Source organism: Bufo gargarizans, chromosome 2 (assembly GCF_014858855.1).
Source record: "Bufo gargarizans isolate SCDJY-AF-19 chromosome 2, ASM1485885v1, whole genome shotgun sequence".
Lineage (NCBI taxonomy): Eukaryota > Metazoa > Chordata > Amphibia > Anura > Bufonidae > Bufo > Bufo gargarizans.
Window position 1 is genome coordinate 664,400,623 of NC_058081.1, and position 22,218 is coordinate 664,422,840.

The following is a 22,218-nucleotide window of genomic DNA, read 5'->3' on the forward strand; positions in this document are numbered from 1 at the left end:
TTCATTTATGGTTAAAGAAACCCTTTTTGCTCTGTACTGCATTTCTGACAGTCCAATAAAACCGCCAAATACTGCAGTTCCAAGTTTTGTTGCTAGAAAGTACATTTGCAGCTTGCGCTGCATTCCTGTCAGTCAAATAAAACCAGTAAATACCGCTATTACATTTTTGGGCTTCAAATTTCCATTTTTGGGTGTAAAGTACCTCTGAGGCCTGCACATGTGACAGGCATGCACATAAATTCAGCAAATCCATCAGTTCCATTGTAGGGGTGACATATCCACAATTTTTATGTAAAAAAAAAATCCCTGTTCTTCATTTGTGAGAGTGCAATATAATCTCCGTTAAATCCATCTGTTTCATTGTGTGTGAGAAAAAAACTTTTTTTGGGCAATAAAGTACCTTTGCTGCCTGCACTGCATAGCAGACTGTGCAATAAGATTAAACAATTTGTCTGTTCCATTGTTGTGTGACATTAACCCATTTTTCGAGTCAAAAAAATCCTGCTCTGCCTAGGTGACAAGGACCTAAATTTCAAAAATTTGTCTGTTCCATTGTTGGGTGACATTAACCCATTTTGTCCGTCAAAAAAAACCTGCTCTGCATTGTTCACAAGGAACTTAATTTTGTAAAAATGTCTGTTACTTCGGAGGAGGAGAGCGTCAAACAAGGGACGTGGCCCTGGTCGCGGTGCTGCTGGTGTTGGTGGAGCTCCTGTTGCAGGGAGAGGACGTGGTCGATCTGTGCCAGCTACACACCCAAGAGAAACACCTTCCTCAGGTGCGAGTAGGTGACAGAACCTGCAGCGTTATCTGGTCAACAAGCATCTCCACAATGTCCCATGAAAGCATTCAGCTGTCTATCTCTCAAACACTGGAGCGGTAGGGGAAATACCCCCCTACCCACCCGCGATCTCTGGCCCTGAATGCCAGCATTTCCAAATTCCTGGCCTTTGAAATACTGTCATTCCATCTGGTGGACACAGACAGTTTTAAGAATCTAATAAATCTGATGGTGGTGGCTGTCCCACAATGACAGCCGAGTTGTTCACATTCTAACTTGTGCTGATTACTGGTCACGCTGCTGTATCCCCGTTACAAGGACAACTTACCGTCCTTAATTCCGTCACTGGAGCGTGATCGTAAGATGCGCGAGTACAAGCGCATGCTGGTAGAGGCGCTGCGGTGGGATGCCCACCTGACAGCGGGGGCACAGTGGAAGCACAAGGCGAAGGCAAAGGACCAGGAAGAGGTTGCCAACGCAGCTGGGGCACCGCCAGCACCTAACAAGGCAGGGTTAGCATGGTTAAAATGTGGAAAAGCTTTGTCAGCACGCCACATCAACCAGCACTACCAGCTGATATGGAACGTCTTAGCAGGAGGCAGCATTTTAGCAACATGGTGGATCAGTATACGTGCACACGCCTACACGTACTGACTGATGGATCTGCCCCATTCAACTTCTGGGTCTCTAAATTGTCCACGTGGCCAGAGCTAGCCTTTTATGCCTTGGAGGTGCTGGCCTGCCCTGCAGCCAGTGTATTGTCTGGACGTGTGTTTAGCACGGCAGGGGGCGTTATCACAGACAAGCGCAGCCGCCTGTCCACAGCCAATGTGCACAAGCTTACGTTCATTAAAATTAACCAGGCATGGATCCCATAGGACTTGTCCGTATCTTGTGCAGAATAGACATGTATACCGGCCTCACCCAGCCATTGTTATACTCCAGCGCACTTTCGCTTTGTTTTATTTTTTATATTTCCCAATGTTTTGGGATCTACCCAAATGAAAAAAAAAAAAATGTGTTGGCTACCTTTTCCTCCTTCACCGCCGCTTACACTTACACTGCCACATCCACCGCCTCCTCAACCTCCTACTCCATATGGACCTCTTCCTCCTAGATCAAGATTATTATCTTACATTTTTATGTATTTTATGTTATTTTAAGTAATTTCCCTATCCACATTTGTTTGCAGAGAACTTGTCATGCTCTTAACCACATTTTGCTGCCTTTTGCAGCCCTCTAGCCCTTTCCATGACTTTTTTAGAGCCATTTTAGTGCTCCAAAGTTTGGGTCCCCATTGACTTCAATGGTGTTTGGGGTCAAGTTCGGGTCCTGAACTCGAACTTTTTTGCAAGGTTTAGCCAAACCCGTCGAACCTGAACTTCCAGGTGTCTGCTCAACTCTGTTGGCTACATTTTGATTTTTTGAAGTTTAGTATTTTTGCTCCTCCCTGAAGAAACACTCTTTTAAAAGACAATTGGAAAGTTATTATTTTATGGTCCCAGGTGTCCCCTAACCTGCATATCTGTTGTTCTATCAGGTTTATTGCTTATTTCTAAGTCCAGTATGGCCGTCCCTTTAGTCAGATCCTGAACCAGTTGGGAAAGGTAATTGTCTTTGGTTATTTCCAAGAACCTGTTTCCTTTATAAGATGTACAGGTTTCAGTTTCCCAGTCTATATTGGGGTAGCTAAAGTCCCTCAAAATAACAACCTCATGATTTGCCACCTCATCTATCTTGTTTAGGGTGCATTCACATGACCGTTTAGGTTACCGTTCTTCTGATCTGTCAGAAGAAGAGAGAGAGAGAAAAAAAAAAAAAAAAGATCCTGTAAAAAAAAGGATCCTTGTGACCTAAATCCCTAATATCATTCTTAAGGACTCTCCATCTACCTCTAACTTTGTCATTTGTTCCAATATGGACCATGACTGCTGGATCTTCACCAGCCCCTCCCAGTAATCTGTCAACCCGATCCGCAATATGTCGAACTCGAATGCCAGGAAGAGAACACACCGAACCCGGTGTACCCCTAATAATTGAGAAATTGAGTCTCCGACAACCAGCACCTGTCTGGCCTGCCCTGCTTTCCTTGTCCCCTGTTTACTAGAGCTGACATTCCCATGACTAGTAGAGGAAGTGTTCGGCTGCAACAGTGCTCTTCCTGAACTGACATTCCTGAATCATCATTTCAATAGCCTTAATTTAGTCCAAGAGGAAAAAAAATAAAAAATCACTGAAAATGATACAAAACATCCAGCACGATATAACTGAATATGCAAATAAATTACATGGCAACATTTATAAAGAAAAAAAAATCACAGATAATAAAAATTATATATGGACTAAGCCCTTATTTTCTGTGATTTGTCCATGAGGTACTAGTGTTCGCGATTTACGTATCCAATAGGCTTAATGGGTAGAGTTGAGCGAACACCTGGATGTTCGGGTTCGAGAAGTTCGGCCGAACTTCCCTGAAATGTTTGGGCTCGGGATCCGAACTCGACCCGAACTTCGCCCCGAACCCGAACCCAATTGAAGTCAATGGGGACCCGAACTTTTCGGCACTAAAAAGGCTGTAAAATAGCCCAGGAAAGGGCTAGAGGGCTGCAAAAGGCAGCAAAATGTAGGGAAATGAATTAAAATTAAAATAAAGTAAAATTAAAATTAACCAATAACAATTGGAGAGAGGTCTCATGGCAGAGAATCAGGCTTCATGTCACCCACCACTGGAACAGGCCACTGTCAGATATTTAGGCCCCGGCACCCAGACAGAAGAGAGAGGTCCCATAGGAGAGATTCAGGCTTCATGTCATAGCAGAGAATCAGGCTTCATGTCACCCAACACTGGAACAGGCCACTGTCAGATATTTTTAGGCCCCGGCACACAGACAGAGGAGAGAGGTCCCATAGCAGAGATTCAGGCTTCATGTCATAGAAGAGAATCAGGCTTCATGTCATAGAAGAGAATCAGGCTTCATGTCATAGCAGAGAATCAGGCTTCATGTCATAGCAGAGAATCAGGCTTCACATCACCCACCACTGGAACAGGCCATTGTCAGATATTTAGGCCCCGGCACCCAGACAGAGGAGAGAGGTCCCATAGCAGAGAATCAGGCTTCATGTCATAGCAGAGAATCAGGCTTCAAGTCATAGCAGAGAATCAGGCTTTATGTCATAGCAGAGAATCAGGCTTCACGTCACCCACCACTGGAACAGGCCATTGTCAGATATTTAGGTCCCGGCACCCAGACAGAGGAGAGAAGTCCCATTGCAGAGAATCAGGATTCATGGCATAGCAGAGAATCAGGCTTCACGTCACCCACCACTGGAACAGGCCATTGTCAGATATTTAGGCCCCGGCACCCAGACAGAGGAGAGAGGTCCCATTGCAGAGAATCAGGCTTCATGTCATAGCAGAGAATAAGGCTTCACGTCACCCACCATTGGAACAGGCCATTGTCAGATATTTAGGTAGGCCCCGGCACCCAGACAGAAGAGAGAGGTCCCATAGCAGAGAATCAGGCTTCATGTCATAGCAGAGAATCATGCTTCATGTCACCCAACACTGGAACAGGCCACTGTCAGATATTTTTAGGCCCCGGCACCCAGACAGAGGCTAGAGGTCCCATAGCAGAGAATCAGGCTTCATGTCATAGCAGAGAATCAGGCTTCATGTCACCCACCACTGGAACAGGCCACTGTCAGATATTTTTAGGCCCCGGCACCCAGACAGAGGAGAGAGGTCCCATTGCAGAGAATCAGGCTTCATGTCATACCAGAGAATCATGCTTCATGTCACCCAACACTGGAACAGGCCACTGTCAGATATTTTTAGGCCCCCGGCACCCAGACAAAGGAGAGAGGTCCCATAGCAGAGAATCAGGCTTCATGTCATAGCAGAGAATCAGGCTTCACGTCACCCACCATTGGAACAGGCCATTGTCAGATATTTAGGCCCCAACACCCAGACAGAAGAGAGAGGTCCCATAGCAGAGAATCATGCTTCATGTCATAGCAGAGAATCAGGCTTCATGTCACCCACCACTGGAACAGGCCACTGTCAGATATTTTTAGGCCCCGGCACCCAGACAAAGGAGAGAGGTCCCATAGCAGAGAATCAGGCTTCATGTCATAGCAGAGAATCAGGCTTCATGTCACCCACCACTGGAACAAGCCATTGTCAGATATTTTTAGGCCCCGGCACCCAGACAGAGGAGAGAGGTCCCATAGCACAGATTTAGGCTTCATGTCATAGCAGAGAATCAGGCTTCATGTCACCCAACACTGGAACAGGCCACTGTCAGATATTTTTAGGCCCCGACACCCAGACAGAGGAGAGAGGTCCCATTGCAGAGAATCAGGCTTCATGTCATAGCAGGTTCATTCAACTTTGGGTTGCCCCGCAATATAATGGTAAATGAAAATAAAAAGAGGATTGAATGAGGATGTGCCCTGGAGTACAATAATATATGGTTAAGGGGAGGTAGTTATAAATGTCTAATCTGCACAAGGGATGGACAGGTCCTGTGGGATCCATGCCTGGTTCATTATTATCAACGTCAGCTTGTCCACATTGGCAGTAGACAGGCGGTTGCGTTTGTCTGTAATGATGCCAACTGCCGTGCTGAATACACGTTCAGACAAAACGCTGGCCGCCGGGCAGGCCAGCACCTCCAAGGCATAAAAGGCTAGCTCTGGCCACATGGACAATTTGGAGACCCAGAAGTTGAATGGGGCCGAACCATCAGTCAGTACGTGGAGGGGTGTGCACACGTACTGTTCCACCATGTTAGTGAAATGTTACCTCCTGCTAACACATTCCGTATCAGGTGGTGGTGCAGTTAGCTGTGGCGTGTTGACAAAACTTTTCCGTATCTCTGCCATGCTAACCCTGCCCTCAGAGGAGCTGGTCGTGACACAGCTGTGTGGGTGACCTCTTGCTCCTCCTCTCTGTTCACCTTGGGCTTGCACTCTTTCCCCTGTGACATTTGGGAATGCTCTCAGTAGAGCGTCTACCAATGTGCGCTTGTACTTGCGCATCTTCCTATCACACTTTAGCGCAGGAAGTAAGGTGGGCACATTGTCTTTGTACCGGGGATACAGCAGGGTGGCAACCCAGTAGTCCGCACACGTTAAAATGTGGGCAACTCTGCTGTCGTTGTGCAGGCACTGTAGCATGTAGTCGCTCATGTGTACCAGGCTGCCCAGAGGTAAGGACAAGCTGTCCTCTGTGGGAGGCGTATCGTCATCGTCCTGCCTTTCCCCCCAGCCACGCACCAGTGATGGACCCGAGCTGCGTTGGGTGCCACCCCGCTAAGACCATGCTTCATCCTCCTCCACCTCCTCCTCATCCTCGTCCTCCTCGTCCTCCAGTAGTGGGCCCTGGCTGGCCACATTTGTACCTGGCCTCTGCTGTTGCCAAAAACCTCCCTCTGAGTCACTTCGAAGAGACTGGCCTGAAAGTGCTAAAAATGACCCCTCTTCCTCCTCCTCCTCCTGGGCCACCTCCTCTTCCATCATCGCCCTAAGTGTTTTCTCAAGGAGACATAGAAGTGTTATTGTAACGCTGATAACGGCATCATCGCCACTGGCCATGTTGGTGGAGTACTCGAAACAGAGCAACAGAGCACACAGGTCTCGCATGGAGGCCCAGTCATTGGTGGTGAAGTGGTGCTGTTCCGCAGTGCGACTGACCTGTGCATGCTGCAGCTGAAACTCCACTATGGCCTGCTGCTGCTCGCACAGTCTGTCCAGCATGTGCAAGGTGGAGTTCCACCTGGTGGGCACGTCGCATATGAGGCGGTGAGCGGGAAGGCCGAAGTTACGCTGTAGCGTAGACAGGCAAGCAGTGGCAGGATGTAAACGCCGGAAGAGCGTAGTTGTGAATGAACTTCTGCACCACCAAATTAAGCACATGCGCCAGGGATGTGCGTCAAACCGGCTAGTCCCAGAGCTGCAACGAGATTTCGCCCATTATCGCACACCACCAAGCCGGGCTTGAGGCTCACCGGCAGCAACCACTCGTCGGTCTGTTGTTCTATACCCCGCCACAACTCCTGTGCGGTTTCGGGCCTGTCCCCCAAACATATGAGTTTCAGAATAGCCTGCTGACGTTTACCCCGGGCTGTGCTGAAGTTGGTGGTGAAGGTGTGTTGCTGACTGGATGAGCAGGTGGAAGAAGAGGAGGAGGAAGCCGAGTAGGAGGAGGAGGCAACAGGAGGCAATAAATGTTGCCCTGCGATCCTTGGCGGCGGAAGGACGTGCGCCAAACAGCTCTCCGCCTGGGGCCCAGCCGCCACTACATTTACCCAGTGTGCAGTTAGGGACATATAGCGTCCCTGGCCGTGCTTACTGGTCCACTTATCTGTGGTTAGGTGGACCTTGCCACAGATGGCGTTGCGCAGTGAACACTTGATTTTATCGGATACTTGGTTGTGCAGGGAAGGCATGGCTCTCTTGGAGAAGTAGCGGCGGCTGGGAACAACATACTGTGGGACAGCAAGCGACATGAGCTGTTTGAAGCTGTCTGTGTCTACCAGCCTAAATGACAGCATTTCATAGGCCAGTAGTTTAGAAATGCTGACATTCAGGGCCAGGGATCGAGGGTGGCTAGGTGGGAATTTACGCTTTCTCTCAAATGTTTGTGAGATGGAGAGCTGAACGCTGCCATGTGACATGGTTGAGATGCTTGGTGACGGAGGTGGTGGTGTTGATGGTACATCGCCTGTTTGCTGGGCGGCAGGTGCCAACGTTCCTCCAGAAGCGGAGGAAGAAGCCGAGGCGGCAGCAGCAGAAGAGGCCGAGGCGGCAGCAGCAGAAGAGGTAGCAGGGAGAGCCTGAGTGAGTTTCTTGTTTTTAAGGTGTTTGCTCCACTGCAGTTCATGCTTTGCATGCAGGTGCCTGGTCATGCAGGTTGTGCTAAGGTTCAGAACGTTAATGCCTCGCTTCAGGCTTTGATGGCACAGCATGCAAACCACTCGGGTCTTGTCGTCAGCACATTGTTTGAAGAACTGCCACGCCAGGGAACTCCTTGAAGCTGCCTTTGGGGTGCTTGTTCCCAGATGGCGGTGGCCAGTAGCAGACGGACTGTCTTGGTGGCGGGTGTTCTGCTTTTGCCCACTGCTCCCTCTTTTGCTACGCTACCTCTGAAAGTCAGTGGCATGACCTTCATTCCATGTGGGGTCTAGGACCTCATCGTCCCCTGCATCGTCTTCCACCCAGTCTTCCTCCCTGACCTCCTGTTCAGTCTGCACACTGCAGAAAGACGCAGCAGTTGGCACCTGTGTTTCGTCATCATCAGAGACGTGCTGAGGTGGTATTCCCATGTCCTCATCATCAGGAAACATAAGTGGTTGTGCGTCAGTGCATTCTATGTCTTCCACCGCTGGGGAAGGGCTAGGTGGATGCCCTTGGGAAACCCTGCCAGCAGAGTCTTCAAACAGCATAAGAGACTGCTGCATAACTTGAGGCTCAGACAGTTTCCCTGGTATGCATGGGGGTGATGTGACAGACTGATTGGCTTAGTTTTCAGGCGCCATCTGTGCGCTTTCTGCAGAAGACTGGGTGGGAGATAATGTGAACGTGCTGGATCCACTGTCGGCCACCCAATTGATGAATGCCTGTACCTGCTCAGGCCTTACCATCCTTAGAACGGCATTGGGCCCCACCAAATATCGCTGTAAATTCTGGCGGCTACTGGGACCTTAGGTAGTTGGTTCACTAGGACGTGTGGCTGTGGCAGAACGGGCATGTCCTCTACCAGCACCACAGGGTCCACTAACACCACCACGACCATATCCGCGTCCGTGTCCCTTACTAGATGTTTTCCTCATTGTTACCGTTCACCACAATAAGAAAATAATTATTTGGCCCAATGTATTGAATTCAAATTCAGGCCTATTTTTACAGGCACCTAACACTATCTGGCTATCTATTTAGGTACCGTATTACAGTAATACAGGCACAGCAGTAACAACAGATTTAACTGAATATAAATTGTAGGCCTATTATTTAGGCGCTGGATGACAGGTATCCCTTTTACGGACAGAATTAGACTTGGAAATGCACGGTAGCGTGTGAAGTTATTGAGGATGACCCTATCCGCACCTTCAATGTAATATACCCTTTTATGGATAGATTTAAACTTGGCCTGATACAGCAGAAACCACTGATTTAGGGAATTGCTAAGTTGGGAATTGTATTTCAACCCAGAACAAAAATATATCCTTTGCCAGACAGCAGACAGTATTACAATTGGCTAGCCACAGCTGAAACACCAGATTTAGGCTACTGCTATTTTGGCAATTGTATTTCACCCCTCAATAAAATAGCAAGCACAGCCAAGCATCTGATGTAGGATATAGCACAAAAAAAAAAACACACTATTGATGGTTAAATGTATTTGGTGGCAGCTTGTGCTGGCGCTCCACAAGACACAAAATGGCCACCGATCACCCCTGAAAAAAGTGACAGAAAAACGCTCTGGGCAGCCTAAAAACTGTGAGCCGTTGAATAGCAGCAGTTCAATGATCCACAGCTGTAGATCGATCACTGAATTAAGTGTTTTTGAGGAGTTAATCACTGCCTAATCTCGCCCTAACAGCAGCAGCTGCATCCTCTCCCTACACTGATCACAGCAGAGTGACGTGCGGCACTACGTGACTCCAGCTTAAATAGAGGCTGGGTCACAGGCTGCACTGGCCAATCACAGCCATGCCAATAGTAGGCATGGCTGTGATGGCCTCTTGGGGTTAGTAGTATGACGCTTGTTGATTGGCTGCTTTGCAGCCTTTCAAAAAGCGCCAAGAAAGCGCCGAACACCGAACCCGAACCCGGACTTTTACGAAAATGTTCGGGTTCGGGTCTGTGTCACGGACATCCCAAAATTCGCTCATCCCTACTAATGGGTTACTAACTGGTTAAACCTATTTCTATCAGACGGAGGTTTATGGTAAATAATTCTTAGTCATAATAAACAGGCTTGTTTGTCAACTAGCAAAATGGTGCAACTAGCAATATGTCAGGCCCTCATCGTCAATGCTGTCCCCCCACATATTGAATCTGGCAAGGCCACTCCATCAGATATATAATATAGGTAGATGCACAATTGTAGTGGATCACTCAGTTTGTCTGGATGCAATTTCTGTACAATTGTGTTGCATCATATCGCAGCATAAACAATGAACACACCCCCATTTAAAGAATCCATGTGGTTTATTAGGAGTTATTGTTGGTTCAGTATCCACTGGAAGCTGGCTACGGGCTAATAAGCTTTTTAAATTCCAACTCTATCTAATGGCGAAGTCTGGTTTATTCGGAATATTGTTTTTCAATGTCGGGTAGTTCTGTAGTATATTCTAATGTTTGTTTAAAATGGATTGAATATATGACAATGCAGCTCCAGTTCTAAATGTAAGACACCTAAAACAGGCGTAGGAGAAAAGTGAATGGGGTGGGCCTGTACCCACACCGCACCCACAATTTTAGACCTGGCGTGAGTGTGGCGATGTCGCGGATTCCGGCGCAATAACTGCCTTGCGCCTGAAATACTCTAATTTAGGTGTGCTTCAGCTTATTAAATGACCCCCAATGTTTATTACACCTGCACTGTGACATTGCAATGTTTATCACAGCAGTACTGTGACATCACTCTGTTTATTAGAAGGGGTAAGTGTAAAAAAATGGGAAACTCTGGGAGCTGCTCTGGTGTCTTGTAAAATGGTATTTATTGGTAAAAAACGTTAAAATTATAAAATGGCTACGCAGGGTCGGCGCCACCCATAAGCAGAGTAGGCCACTGCGTAGAGAGCACTCTACCTTGGGGGCGCCAGCGCACTGGAGTCTGGCCGCCGCCCGCTAGTAGCATTGCGAGGTGGGTCGGTGCGGCTGTGCGGCTGGTGCGGGCTACACCGGGTGTCACCGGACCCAAGTTCTGAATCCCAACACCACCTAGCACCCGTCCGCCCCCTACTTGTGTCGCTGATCTGAAATCTGATCCTTCCTGTACTTGCCGGCTGCGAGCCTGTGCGGGCATGAGTTCGTTCAGATACTTCGGCACGCAATCCTGCGATACCCGTGACCGCCCGATCATGGGATCGCGGGATCATGTGCCGAAGACACTGAAGTCAGTGAACTTATGCTCGCGCAGCCAGCCGGCAAGTACAGACTAGACTGTACAGGATCATCAGCGACACAAGTAAGGGGGGGGGGGGAGGCGGGAATTACATAATGGAGGGAAGTGTGCACTGTCTGTGGGGGCAAAATTACTTAGTGGGGGGCAAATTATATAATGGAGGGCAGTGTGCACTGTGGGGGCAAAATTACTTAGTTGGGGCACTGGGGGCAAATTACATAATGGAGGGCCATGTGCACTGTCTGTAGGGGCAAAATTACTTAGTGGGGGCAAATTACATAATGGAGGGCAGTGTGTGGGCAATATTACTTAGTGGGGCAAATTACATAATGGAGGGCAGTGCGTGGGCAATATTACTTAGTGGGGGGCAAATTACATAATGGAGGGCAGTCTGGGGGCAAAATGACTTAGTGTTGGGGCAAATTACATAATGTGAGGCAGTGTGGGGGGAAATCACATAATGTGGGGCAGTGTGGGGACAAATTACATAATGCGAGGCAGTGTTGGGGGCAGTATTACTAATGAGAGCATTCTAGAAGGGAATTACTATTGGTGGGACTATGAGGAGCACTATTACTATGGGGGCACTATTATTTCTGTTTATTATCCCTGTACTGTGACATCACTGTGTTTATTATCTCTGTACTGTGCCATCACTGTGTTTATTATCCCTGTACTGTGACATCACTGTGTTTATTATCCCTGTACTGTGACATCACTGTGTTTGTTATCCCTGTACTGTGACATCACTGTGTTTATTATCCTGTACTGTGACATCACTGTGTTTATTATCCCTGTACTGTGACATCACTGTGTTTGTTATCCCTGTACTGTGACATCACTGTGTTTATTATCCCTGTACTGTGACATCACTGAGTTTATTATCCCTGTACTGTGACATCACTGTGTTTATTATCCCTGTACTGTGACATCACTGTGTTTATTATCCCTGTACTGTACCATCACTGTGTTTATTATCCCTGTACTGTGACATCACTGTGTTTATTATCCCTGTACTGTGACATCACTGTGTTTATTATCCCTGTACTATGACATCACTGTGTTTATTATCCATGTATTGTGACGTCACTGTGTTTATTATCCCTGTACTGTGACATCACTGTGTTTATTATCCCTGTACTGTGACATCACTGTGTTTATTATCCCTGTACTGTGACATCACTGTGTTTATTATCTCTGTACTGTGCCATCACTGTGTTTATTATCCCTGTACTGTGACATCACTGTGTTTATTATCTCTGTACTGTGACATCACTGTGTTTATTATCCCTGTACTGTGACATCACTGTGTTTATTATCCATGTATTGTGACATCACTGTGTTTATTATCTCTGTACTGTGCCATCACTGTGTTTATTATCCCTGTACTGTGACATCACTGTGTTATTATCCCTGTACTGTGACATCACTGTGTTTATTGTCCCTTTTACTGTACCATCACTGTGTTTAATATCCCTCTACTGTGACATCACTGTGTTTATTATCCCTGTACTGTGACATCACTGTGTTTAATATCCCTCTACTGTGCCATCACTGTGTTTATTATCCCTGTACTGTGACATCACTGTGTTTAATATCCCTCTACTGTGACATCACTGTGTTTAATATCCCTGTACTGTGACATCACTGTGTATATTACACCTGTTGTACGATATAATTGTATACATTAGGGTCCATTCACACGTCCGCAAAAGGGTCTGCACCCGGAATTTTGCATAACGGGTGCGGACCCATTCATTCTCTATGGGCCTGGACGTGAAGCGGAGCGCACACTATGTGCTCTCCGCTTCCGCATTTGCGGAGCGCGGCCCCGAACTTCCGGGTTTCGGACCCGAACTTCCGGTCCGCAGCTCCGCAAAAGATAGAACATGTCCTATTCTTGTCCAGCCGGGTGTGTTGCGGATCCGCAAATTACCCTAAACCAGGTTGTAGGACATAAAAATAATAAAAAATCCTATTCAGTCACACTATTGTGTGCACTTTCAGGGGAGTAAGCATATGCACTGGTTGTAGTTGCACCTGGAAACTGATACTCAGGTTGCCCAGTAGTTCCTGTGCCATACAATCAGATCCAGTAATTTAAATTGCATATACAATTTGGGGTCCCTGTTATATACTTTGCATTAGAACAAGGAACTGTAAGTTATACCTCCCAGCTTAAAGTGAGTCCGTCATCAGCGACCTTCCCGTTCACGTTAGGGCATAGACACATAGGGAGACATTCATCAAACTGGTGTATAGTCTTAGTTGCCCATAACAACCAATCAGATTCCACCTTTCATTATTCACAGCTCCTTTGGAAAATGAAAGGTGGGATTTGATTGGTTGCTATGGGCAACTAAGACAGTTCCTCTTTACAACAGTTTGATAAATCTCCATAATGTTAGTTTACCTGATTCAAGGTTTCCTTCCTGAGTTTTATCTGTTAATATGCAAATCAGACATTTGGTGCAACACAGGTGCCACTATTGCTCTTGTTGCAGTGAAACTCCACTCCTTTCTGTGGCCAGTCCCTCCCTCCCTACTTTGATTGACAGATCCATGCAGTGGTGATGTAATCTCACCCAGCCCTGTGTTCTCGCGCATGCACCACTGGTACACATACTGGAGCATGAACAGTACAACCCCCTGCTTATAAAGAAAGTTAACTGTACAGAACAGGAAGTCTCAACATATTATTAGGGCTAGTGGCATAAAAAACATTATTCAAACAATAGTTCATTTTCTAATGACCCAAATAATACAAGGACCTGTATGTCTGTGCATTTAAAAAATGTTATTTCATGTTACCTAAAGTTATAGCAATTCCTTATTGTCCTATCCTACAGACAATACAAGTCCACATTGAGGTCGCAGTCAAAAGACGGTTCAATATGAAACAGCAGGACATATATAAAAGTTTCACAGCATAAGGCCTCATGCACACGACCGTTTTTTTTTTAAGGTCTGCAAAAACGGGGTCCGTAGGTCCGTGATCCGTGACCGTTTTTTGTCCGTGGGTCTTCCTTGATTTTTGGAGGATCCACTGACATGAAAAATGAAAAAAAAATCGAAGTCAAGTTTGCCATTGAAATGATAGGAAAAAACGGACACGGATCACGGACACGGATCACGGACGCAGATGACAATCTTGTGTGCATCCGTGATTTTTCACGGACCCATTGACTTGAATGGGTCCGTGAACCGTTGGCCGTAAAAAAAAATAGGACAGGTCATATTTTTTTCACCTGCCCCACATAATGTGGGGCAGTGTGGGGGCAAATTACATAATGCGAGGCAGTGTTGGGGGCAGTATTACTAATGAGAGCATTCTAGAAGGGAATTACTATTGGTGGGACTATGAGGAGCACTATTACTATGGGGGCACTATTATTTCTGTTTATTATCCCTGTACTGTGACATCACTGTGTTTATTATCTCTGTACTGTGCCATCACTGTGTTTATTATCCCTGTACTGTGACATCACTGTGTTTATTATCCCTGTACTGTGACATCACTGTGTTTATTATCCCTGTACTGTGACATCACTGTGTTTATTGTCCCTTTTACTATACCATCACTGTGTTTAATATCCCTCTACTGTGACATCACTGTGTTTGTTATCCCTGTACTGTGACATCACTGTGTTTATTATCCCTGTACTGTGACATCACTGTGTTATTATCCCTGTACTGTGACATCACTGTGTTTATTATCCCTGTACTGTGACATCACTGTGTTTATTATCCATGTATTGTGACATCACTGTGTTTATTATCCCTGTACTGTGACATCACTGTGTTTATTATCCCTGTACTGTGACATCACTGTGTTTATAATCCCTGTACTGTGGCATCACTGTGTTTATTATCCATGTACTGTGCCATCACTGTGTTTATTATCCCTGTAGTGTGACATCACTGTGTTTATTATCTCTGTACTGTGACATCACTGTGTTTAATATCCCTCTACTGTGACATCACTGTGTTTATTATCCCTGTGCTGTGACATCACTGTGTTTATTATCCCTGTACTGTGACATCACTGTGTTTATTATCCCTGTACTGTGACATCACTGTGTTTATTATCCCTGTACTGTGACATCACTGTGTTTATTATGTCTGTACTGTGCCACCACTGTGTTTATTATCCCTGTACTGTGACATCACTGTGTTTATTGTCCCTTTTACTGTACAATCACTGTGTTTAATATCCCTCTACTGTGACATCACTGTTTTTGTTATCCCTGTACTGTGACATCACTGTGTTTAATATCCCTCTACTGTGACATCACTGTGTTTATTATCTCTGTACTGTGCCATCACTGTGTACATTATCCCTGTACTGTGACATCACTGTGTTTATTATCCCTGTACTGTACCATCACTGTGTTTATTATCCCTGTACTGTGACATCACTGTGTTTATTATCCCTGTACTGTACCATCACTGTGTTTGTTATCCCTGTACTGTGACATCACTGTGTTTAATATCCCTCTACTGTGACATCACTGTGTTTATTATCCATGTACTGTGACATCACTGTGTTATTATCCCTGTACTGTGACATCACTGTGTTTATTATCCCTGTATTGTGACATCACTGTGTTTATTATCCCTGTACTGTACCATCACTGTGTTTATTATCCCTGTACTGTGACATCACTGTGTTTATTATCCATGTATTGTGACGTCACTGTGTTTATTATCCCTGTACTGTGACATCACTGTGTTTATTATCCCTGTACTGTGACATCACTGTGTTTATTATCCCTGTACTGTGGCATCACTGTGTTTATTATCCATGTACTGTGACATCACTGTGTTTATTATCCCTGTACTGTGATATCACTGTGTTTATTATCTCTGTACTGTGACATCACTGTGTTTAATATCCCTCTACTGTGACATCACTGTGTTTATTATCCCTGTGCTGTGACATCACTGTGTTTATTATCCCTGTACTGTGACATCACTGTGTTTATTATCCCTCTACTGTGACATCACTGTGTTTATTATCCCTGTGCTGTGACATCAATGTGTTTATTATTCCTGTACTGTGACATCACTGTGTTTATTATCCCTGTACTGTACCATCACTGTGTTTGTTATCCCTGTACTGTGACATCACTGTGTTTATTATCCCTGTACTGTGACATCACTGTGTTTAATATCCCTCTACTGTGACATCACTGTGTTTATTATCCATGTACTGTGACATCACTGTGTTATTATCCCTGTACTGTGACATCACTGTGTTTATTATCCCTGTACTGTGACATCACTGTGTTTAATATCCCTCTACTGTGACATCACTGTGTTTATTATCCCTGTACTGTGACATCACTGTGTGCATTATCCCTGTACTGTGACATCACTGTGTTTAATATCCCTCTACTGTGACATCACTGTGTTTAATATCCCTCTACTGTGACATCACTGTGTTTAATATCCCTCTACTGTGACATCACTGTGTGTATATTACACCTGTTGTACGATATAATTGTATACATTAGGGTCCATTCACACGTCCGCAAAAGGGTCCGCACCCGCAATTTTGCATAACGGGTGCGGACCCATTCATTCTCTATGGGCCTGGACGTGAAGCGGAGCGCACACTATGTGCTCTCCGCTTCCGCATTTGCGGAGCGCGGCCCCGAACTTCTGGGTTTCGGCCCCGAACTTCCAGTCGCAGCTCCGCAAAAGATAGAACAAGTCCTATTCTTGTCCGTCCGGTTGTGTTGCGGATCCGCAAATTACCCTAAACCAGGTTGTAGGACATAAATATAATAAAAAATCCTATTCAGTCACACTATTGTGTGCACTTTCAGGGGAGTAAGCATATGCACTGGTTGTAGTTGCACCTGGAAACTGATACTCAGGTTGCCCAGTAGTTCCTGTGCCATACAATCAGATCCAGTAATTTAAATTGCATATACAATTTGGGGTCCCTGTTATATACTTTGCATTAGAACAAGGAACTGTAAGTTATACCTCCCAGCTTAAAGTGAGTCCGTCATCAGCGACCTTCCCGTTCACGTTAGGGCATAGACACATAGGGAGAGATTCATCAAACTGGTGTATAGTCTTAGTTGCCCATAACAACCAATCAGATTCCACCTTTCATTTATCACAGCTCCTTTGGAAAATGAAAGGTGGGATTTGATTGGTTGCTATGGGCAACTAAGACAGTTCCTCTTTACACCAGTTTGATAAATCTCCATAATGTTAGTTTACCTGATTCAAGGTTTCCTTCCTGAGTTTTATCTGTTAATATGCAAATCAGACATTTGGTGCAACACAGGTGCCACTATTGCTCTTGTTGCAGTGAAACTCCACTCCTTTCTGTGGCCAGTCCCTCCCTCCCTATTTTGATTGACAGATCCATGCAGTGGTGATGTAATCTCACCCAGCCCTGTGTTCTCGCGCATGCACCACTGGTACACATACTGGAGCATGAACAGTACAACCCCCTGCTTATAAAGAAAGTTAACTGTACAGAACAGGAAGTCTCAACATATTATTAGGGCTAGTGGCATAAAAAACATTATTCAAACAATAGTTCATTTTCTGATGACCCAAATAATACAAGGACCTGTATGTCTGTGCATTTAAAAAATGTTATTTCATGTTACCTAAAGTTATAGCAATTCCTTATTGTCCTATCCTACAGACAATACAAGTCCACATTGAGGTCGCAGTCAAAAGACGGTTCAATATGAAACAGCAGGACATATATAAAAGTTTCACAGCATAAGGCCTCATGCACACGACCGTTTTTTTTTTAAGGTCTGCAAAAACGGGGTCCGTAGGTCCGTGATCCGTGACTGTTTTTTCGTCCGTGGGTCTTCCTTGATTTTTGGAGGATCCACTGACATGAAAAATGAAAAAAAAATCTAAGTCAAGTTTGCCATTGAAATGATAGGAAAAAACGGACACGGATCACGGACATGGATCACGGACGCAGATGACAATCTTGTGTGCATCCGTGATTTTTCACGGACCCATTGACTTGAATGGGGCCGTGAAAAAAATAGGACAGGTCTTATTTTTTTCACGGCCAGGAAACACGGATCACGGATGCGGCTGCAAAACGGTGCACTTTCCGATTTTTCCACGGACCCATTGAAAGTCAATGGGTCCGCGAAAAAAAAAACGGAAAACGGCACAACGGCCACGGATGCACACAACGGTCGTGTGCATGAGGCCTAAGGCTACATGCACACGAACGTTGTTTGTTTCCGTTCCCTTTTTCTTTTGCGGATAGGATGCGGACCCATTCATTTCAATTGGTCCGCAAAAAATGCGGACAGCACACCGTGTGCTGTCTGCATCAGTATGTCCGTTCCGTAGCCCCACAAATAAATAGAGCATGTCCTATTCTTATCCGTTTCAGGCATTGTTACAATGGATCCTAAAAATAAAAAAAAAGGATGGCATACAGATGTCATCCGTTTTTTTTTTTGGCGGATCCGCAATTTGCGGACCAAAAAACACATGTGTGCATGTAGCCTAAAGCTTATCATTTTACAGGGAAACCAGTCCATAGATATTGTGCTGCTATGATAAATAGAGGTCAGTGGCTTCAATGAAATTCTGTGGCGTGCAATCAGAAGACCATAGTGTCACCTTTCAGGTGGGAAGCATGAGGTTGTTATTTTGATTACTGGACTGCTGGGAGCTCAGCTGTTGCTGCACCCTTGGGTGGCTTAAACGAGGATAACAGAGATGTCTGTTGCTAAGAAGGGGAATATTCTTGAAAAGCAGCAATCAAGAGGGACTTGCTATTTCTGAGATTCTTGTGTCATCCTCATGAAAAACAAATGATTAGATCTCAGAGGGTTACTGCTGCCACTGGCTCCATTATCTTCACATGGATACACCTCAGTGACTATCACTATGCTAGCCTGATGACAGAGATGTGACAAATAAAACTGATGTGCTCCTTCATATTTCTCTCTTAACCCCATAAGGACCTATGATTTACATGTAGGTCATATCTGGCCGTGACTTAAAGACCAGTGACGTACATGTACGTTATGCTGATCGGGCGGGTGCAGGAGCTGCGCCTGCCCAATCAGCTGCAGGGGTCTGGCAGTCACTGATGGCCGGACCCCTGCTGTATGCGCCGGCATCGCTGAAAACACAGATGCCGGCACATTAACCCTCAGCGATGACCGCGGCACATACGGGATCCTGCCTGGTGCGGGGTGGCCATCGGGTCCCCGCCCTGCTGTGACGGGGACCCGATGGTAGGGTAGGCTGCCCAATGCCTTCCTTAGGCATAGTGGCTGCCTTCCATGACAGCCTGTGAGATACAGAAGTATTGTAATGCATTGTAAAGGGGATCAGACCCCTAAAAGTTGAAGTCCAAGAGTGGGACAAAAAATAAAGTGAAAAAAGAAGTAATAAAAATAAAGTTTTACAAAAAAATTTAAGTTTCAATTAAAAAAAGTGTCCTTTTCCCAAAATAAAGTAAAAAAAAAAAGACATATTAGGTATTAAAATTTGAAATCTTAGAGAGGGCTCACCCGCTGCTCCAGAATGGTATGGGTGCACCTGCAGGAGGATTCACCCAATCCTCTAAGTAATTAAAAAAAGCAGGTAACAAGTAGGGCACACCAGACACTTAATGCCACACAAAGAGTTAATTTGCACGTTATTTATTAGATGTAATACATATGATGAATTAATATTAATAATTAAAATGCATTAAAATACACAAAAATCTAAAAACTTGAAGATAATTTAAAAAATTAAAACAAATAAAGTCCTTAAATATATCCAGTGATGAATAAATGAAACGTTGTAAATATAGTAGTCTTTTTTGAGAGTTATTTAAACTCGCTATTTGTGACCGGAATCAGTCAGTACGAATCCCTAAGAGGATTAAATCCTTGGATAGTAGTAACGGTACCGCTAACTTTTTTTCACAAGTTTTTTACTGCCTATTTGCAAAATGGCCCGAATTGGTGTACTCACTATTTCAGTTGGTATCAGGCTTCTTAACCTCACTCGTGGCGTCCCACGTGCAGTGAGGATACTGTAGGCAGAAGTAAATGCGGTTTAACTTGTTGCGGTAAAATGTTAAAGTTGTTTCGGGATCCTCGGTGGTCAGATGTTAGCTGCGCTGTTTTCAAGGTGCGCTGTTTATGAGATGGTCTGGTCACTCTAATCTTCGGTGCAGTGACAGTCCAGATTTGCAGAGTTATACCAGATTACCAATCTCAACAGCAAGTATCCAGCTTTCCTGAGTGTCAGCATAAAAGAACACCGATCCCTTTCTTCAAGCGCTTTTTATCCTCGGGTGCCGTATTTGTTTCTCATGGGATTAGTTTACCATACGCGTTTCAGAGCTTATTCCAGCTCCTTCTTCAGTGGTTGAGTTTCCCATGGGAATGAACTATCTTTATATACCTGAACAGGTGTGGTTTAGAAACAATTAATTACGGCTTGTGTATCGGAAGTGACGTATACTCCTTGTTAACCTTCATAATGACTCAATCTGTTTTTTATTTTTTATTTATGTTAAAAACATTTATTTATTTCGTTAAGAATGAATTAAATATATACCGTTTCATATGTTAACCTTACATAGTGATAAAACTGGAACTTTAGTTACAAATATATTGAGGATATAGATCGTAACTGTGTTTCATTCTATCTCTGAGTGTTGGCTTATTAACTGTTTCAGGGTTATATGTTGGTTGAACACTCAGGGCTAGAAACACATATGTATGATTCTATTGCTTCTCTGCCTCTATTATATAAACGGACGGCAGAGGCTAAGAGTACATACAATAATATGATATACTATTATTATATAGACAGACACTTTTAACTATTTGTACATTATTCCATATTAATCGTGCAAATTTAGAATAATTATAAAAATATATATATAAAATATAAAGATATATATGTATATATATCGGCTATTGCGAACAGTCATATATAAAATTAATCATATAACAATAAGACTATAAAATTTCACCATATAGTGATAGGAAATATGGGCAATAAAATTTCTTCATATAGTAGTGATAATAGAGATGTCTCCATATAGCAATGAAATTCGGAGTGGAGTGACAGGGACTTAGATGGGAATGGGGAGGGGAGACTTCCCACCAGGGGAGAGCCCGGACAACCATAATGGTTCACGAGCTCTTCCCGGTGAGAGGCCTCCCCGCACCAAAAATCATAAAAACCCGTAGATTTCTATCTCTGCATTTAAACCAGCCGGTAGTAAGGTATTGAAGTCAAATATATATCTTGACTCGATCCTTGACATTTTCTTAATATGGTTACCACCCCTCCAATCAGTTTCCACTTTTTCAAGGGCGGAAAAAGTCAATCCTTTCGGATTTTGATTATGTGAGACTTTAAAGTGGTTTGACAGAGTATGTTTCTCGTAGCCTTTCTTTATATTGGAAATATGTTCGGCTATTCGGACTTTAAGTTGTCTTTTGGTCCTACCTACATACTGTTTTTTACAGGGACATTGTATAATGTAAGTAACACTATTAGAGTTACATGTGAGGAAGTCTTTAATTGTGTGTTCAAAAGTGTTGGTTGTGGATTTTATTTTAAGGGTTTTTTTCGGAAATGTGGTATGTTTACAGCCCATACACTTGCCGCACCGAAAAAAACCAGTAGTGTTTGTCCATTTTTGTATGGATGTGTCTATTTTATTCTTGTTATTTTTCGGAATGGTGGGTGCTACCATTAACGCTAAATTTGGTGCTTTAGTGAAACAAATTTGTGGAAATGACGGAATCAAATGTCCTATTATTTTGTCTTTGTGTATAAAGTGCCAGTGCTTGTTAATTATGTGTCTCACTTTTTTATAGTGAGTGTTAAAAGGTAAAATGATTCTCATATTATTTTCTTCCTGTTCCTTTTTTGTTTTTGTCTCAAAAAAAGTCTTACGATCCATTTGTCTTACTGTATCTATGGCCGTTTCTAAAATTTCTATCGGGTATTGCTTGTCTAAAAATTGATTTTTCAATGGAATAGCTTCTTTTTCGAAATCTGCTAATTTTGAGCAATTTCTCCTAATCCTTCTAAATTGTCCCGTAGGTATATTTAGGAGCCACTGGGGTAAGTGGCAACTATTGTATAGGATGTAGCTATTTTTGGACGTTGGTTTACGATATGTATTACAGACTAATCTTTTCCCTTCCACTTTAATTTCTAGATCTAAGAACTCAACCATAGTTTGGCTGGTTTTACCCGCAAACCGTAAGTTACAGTCATTTTTATTAATCTCTTCCAGAAACTTGTCTAATGATTCTTGATTTCCTTT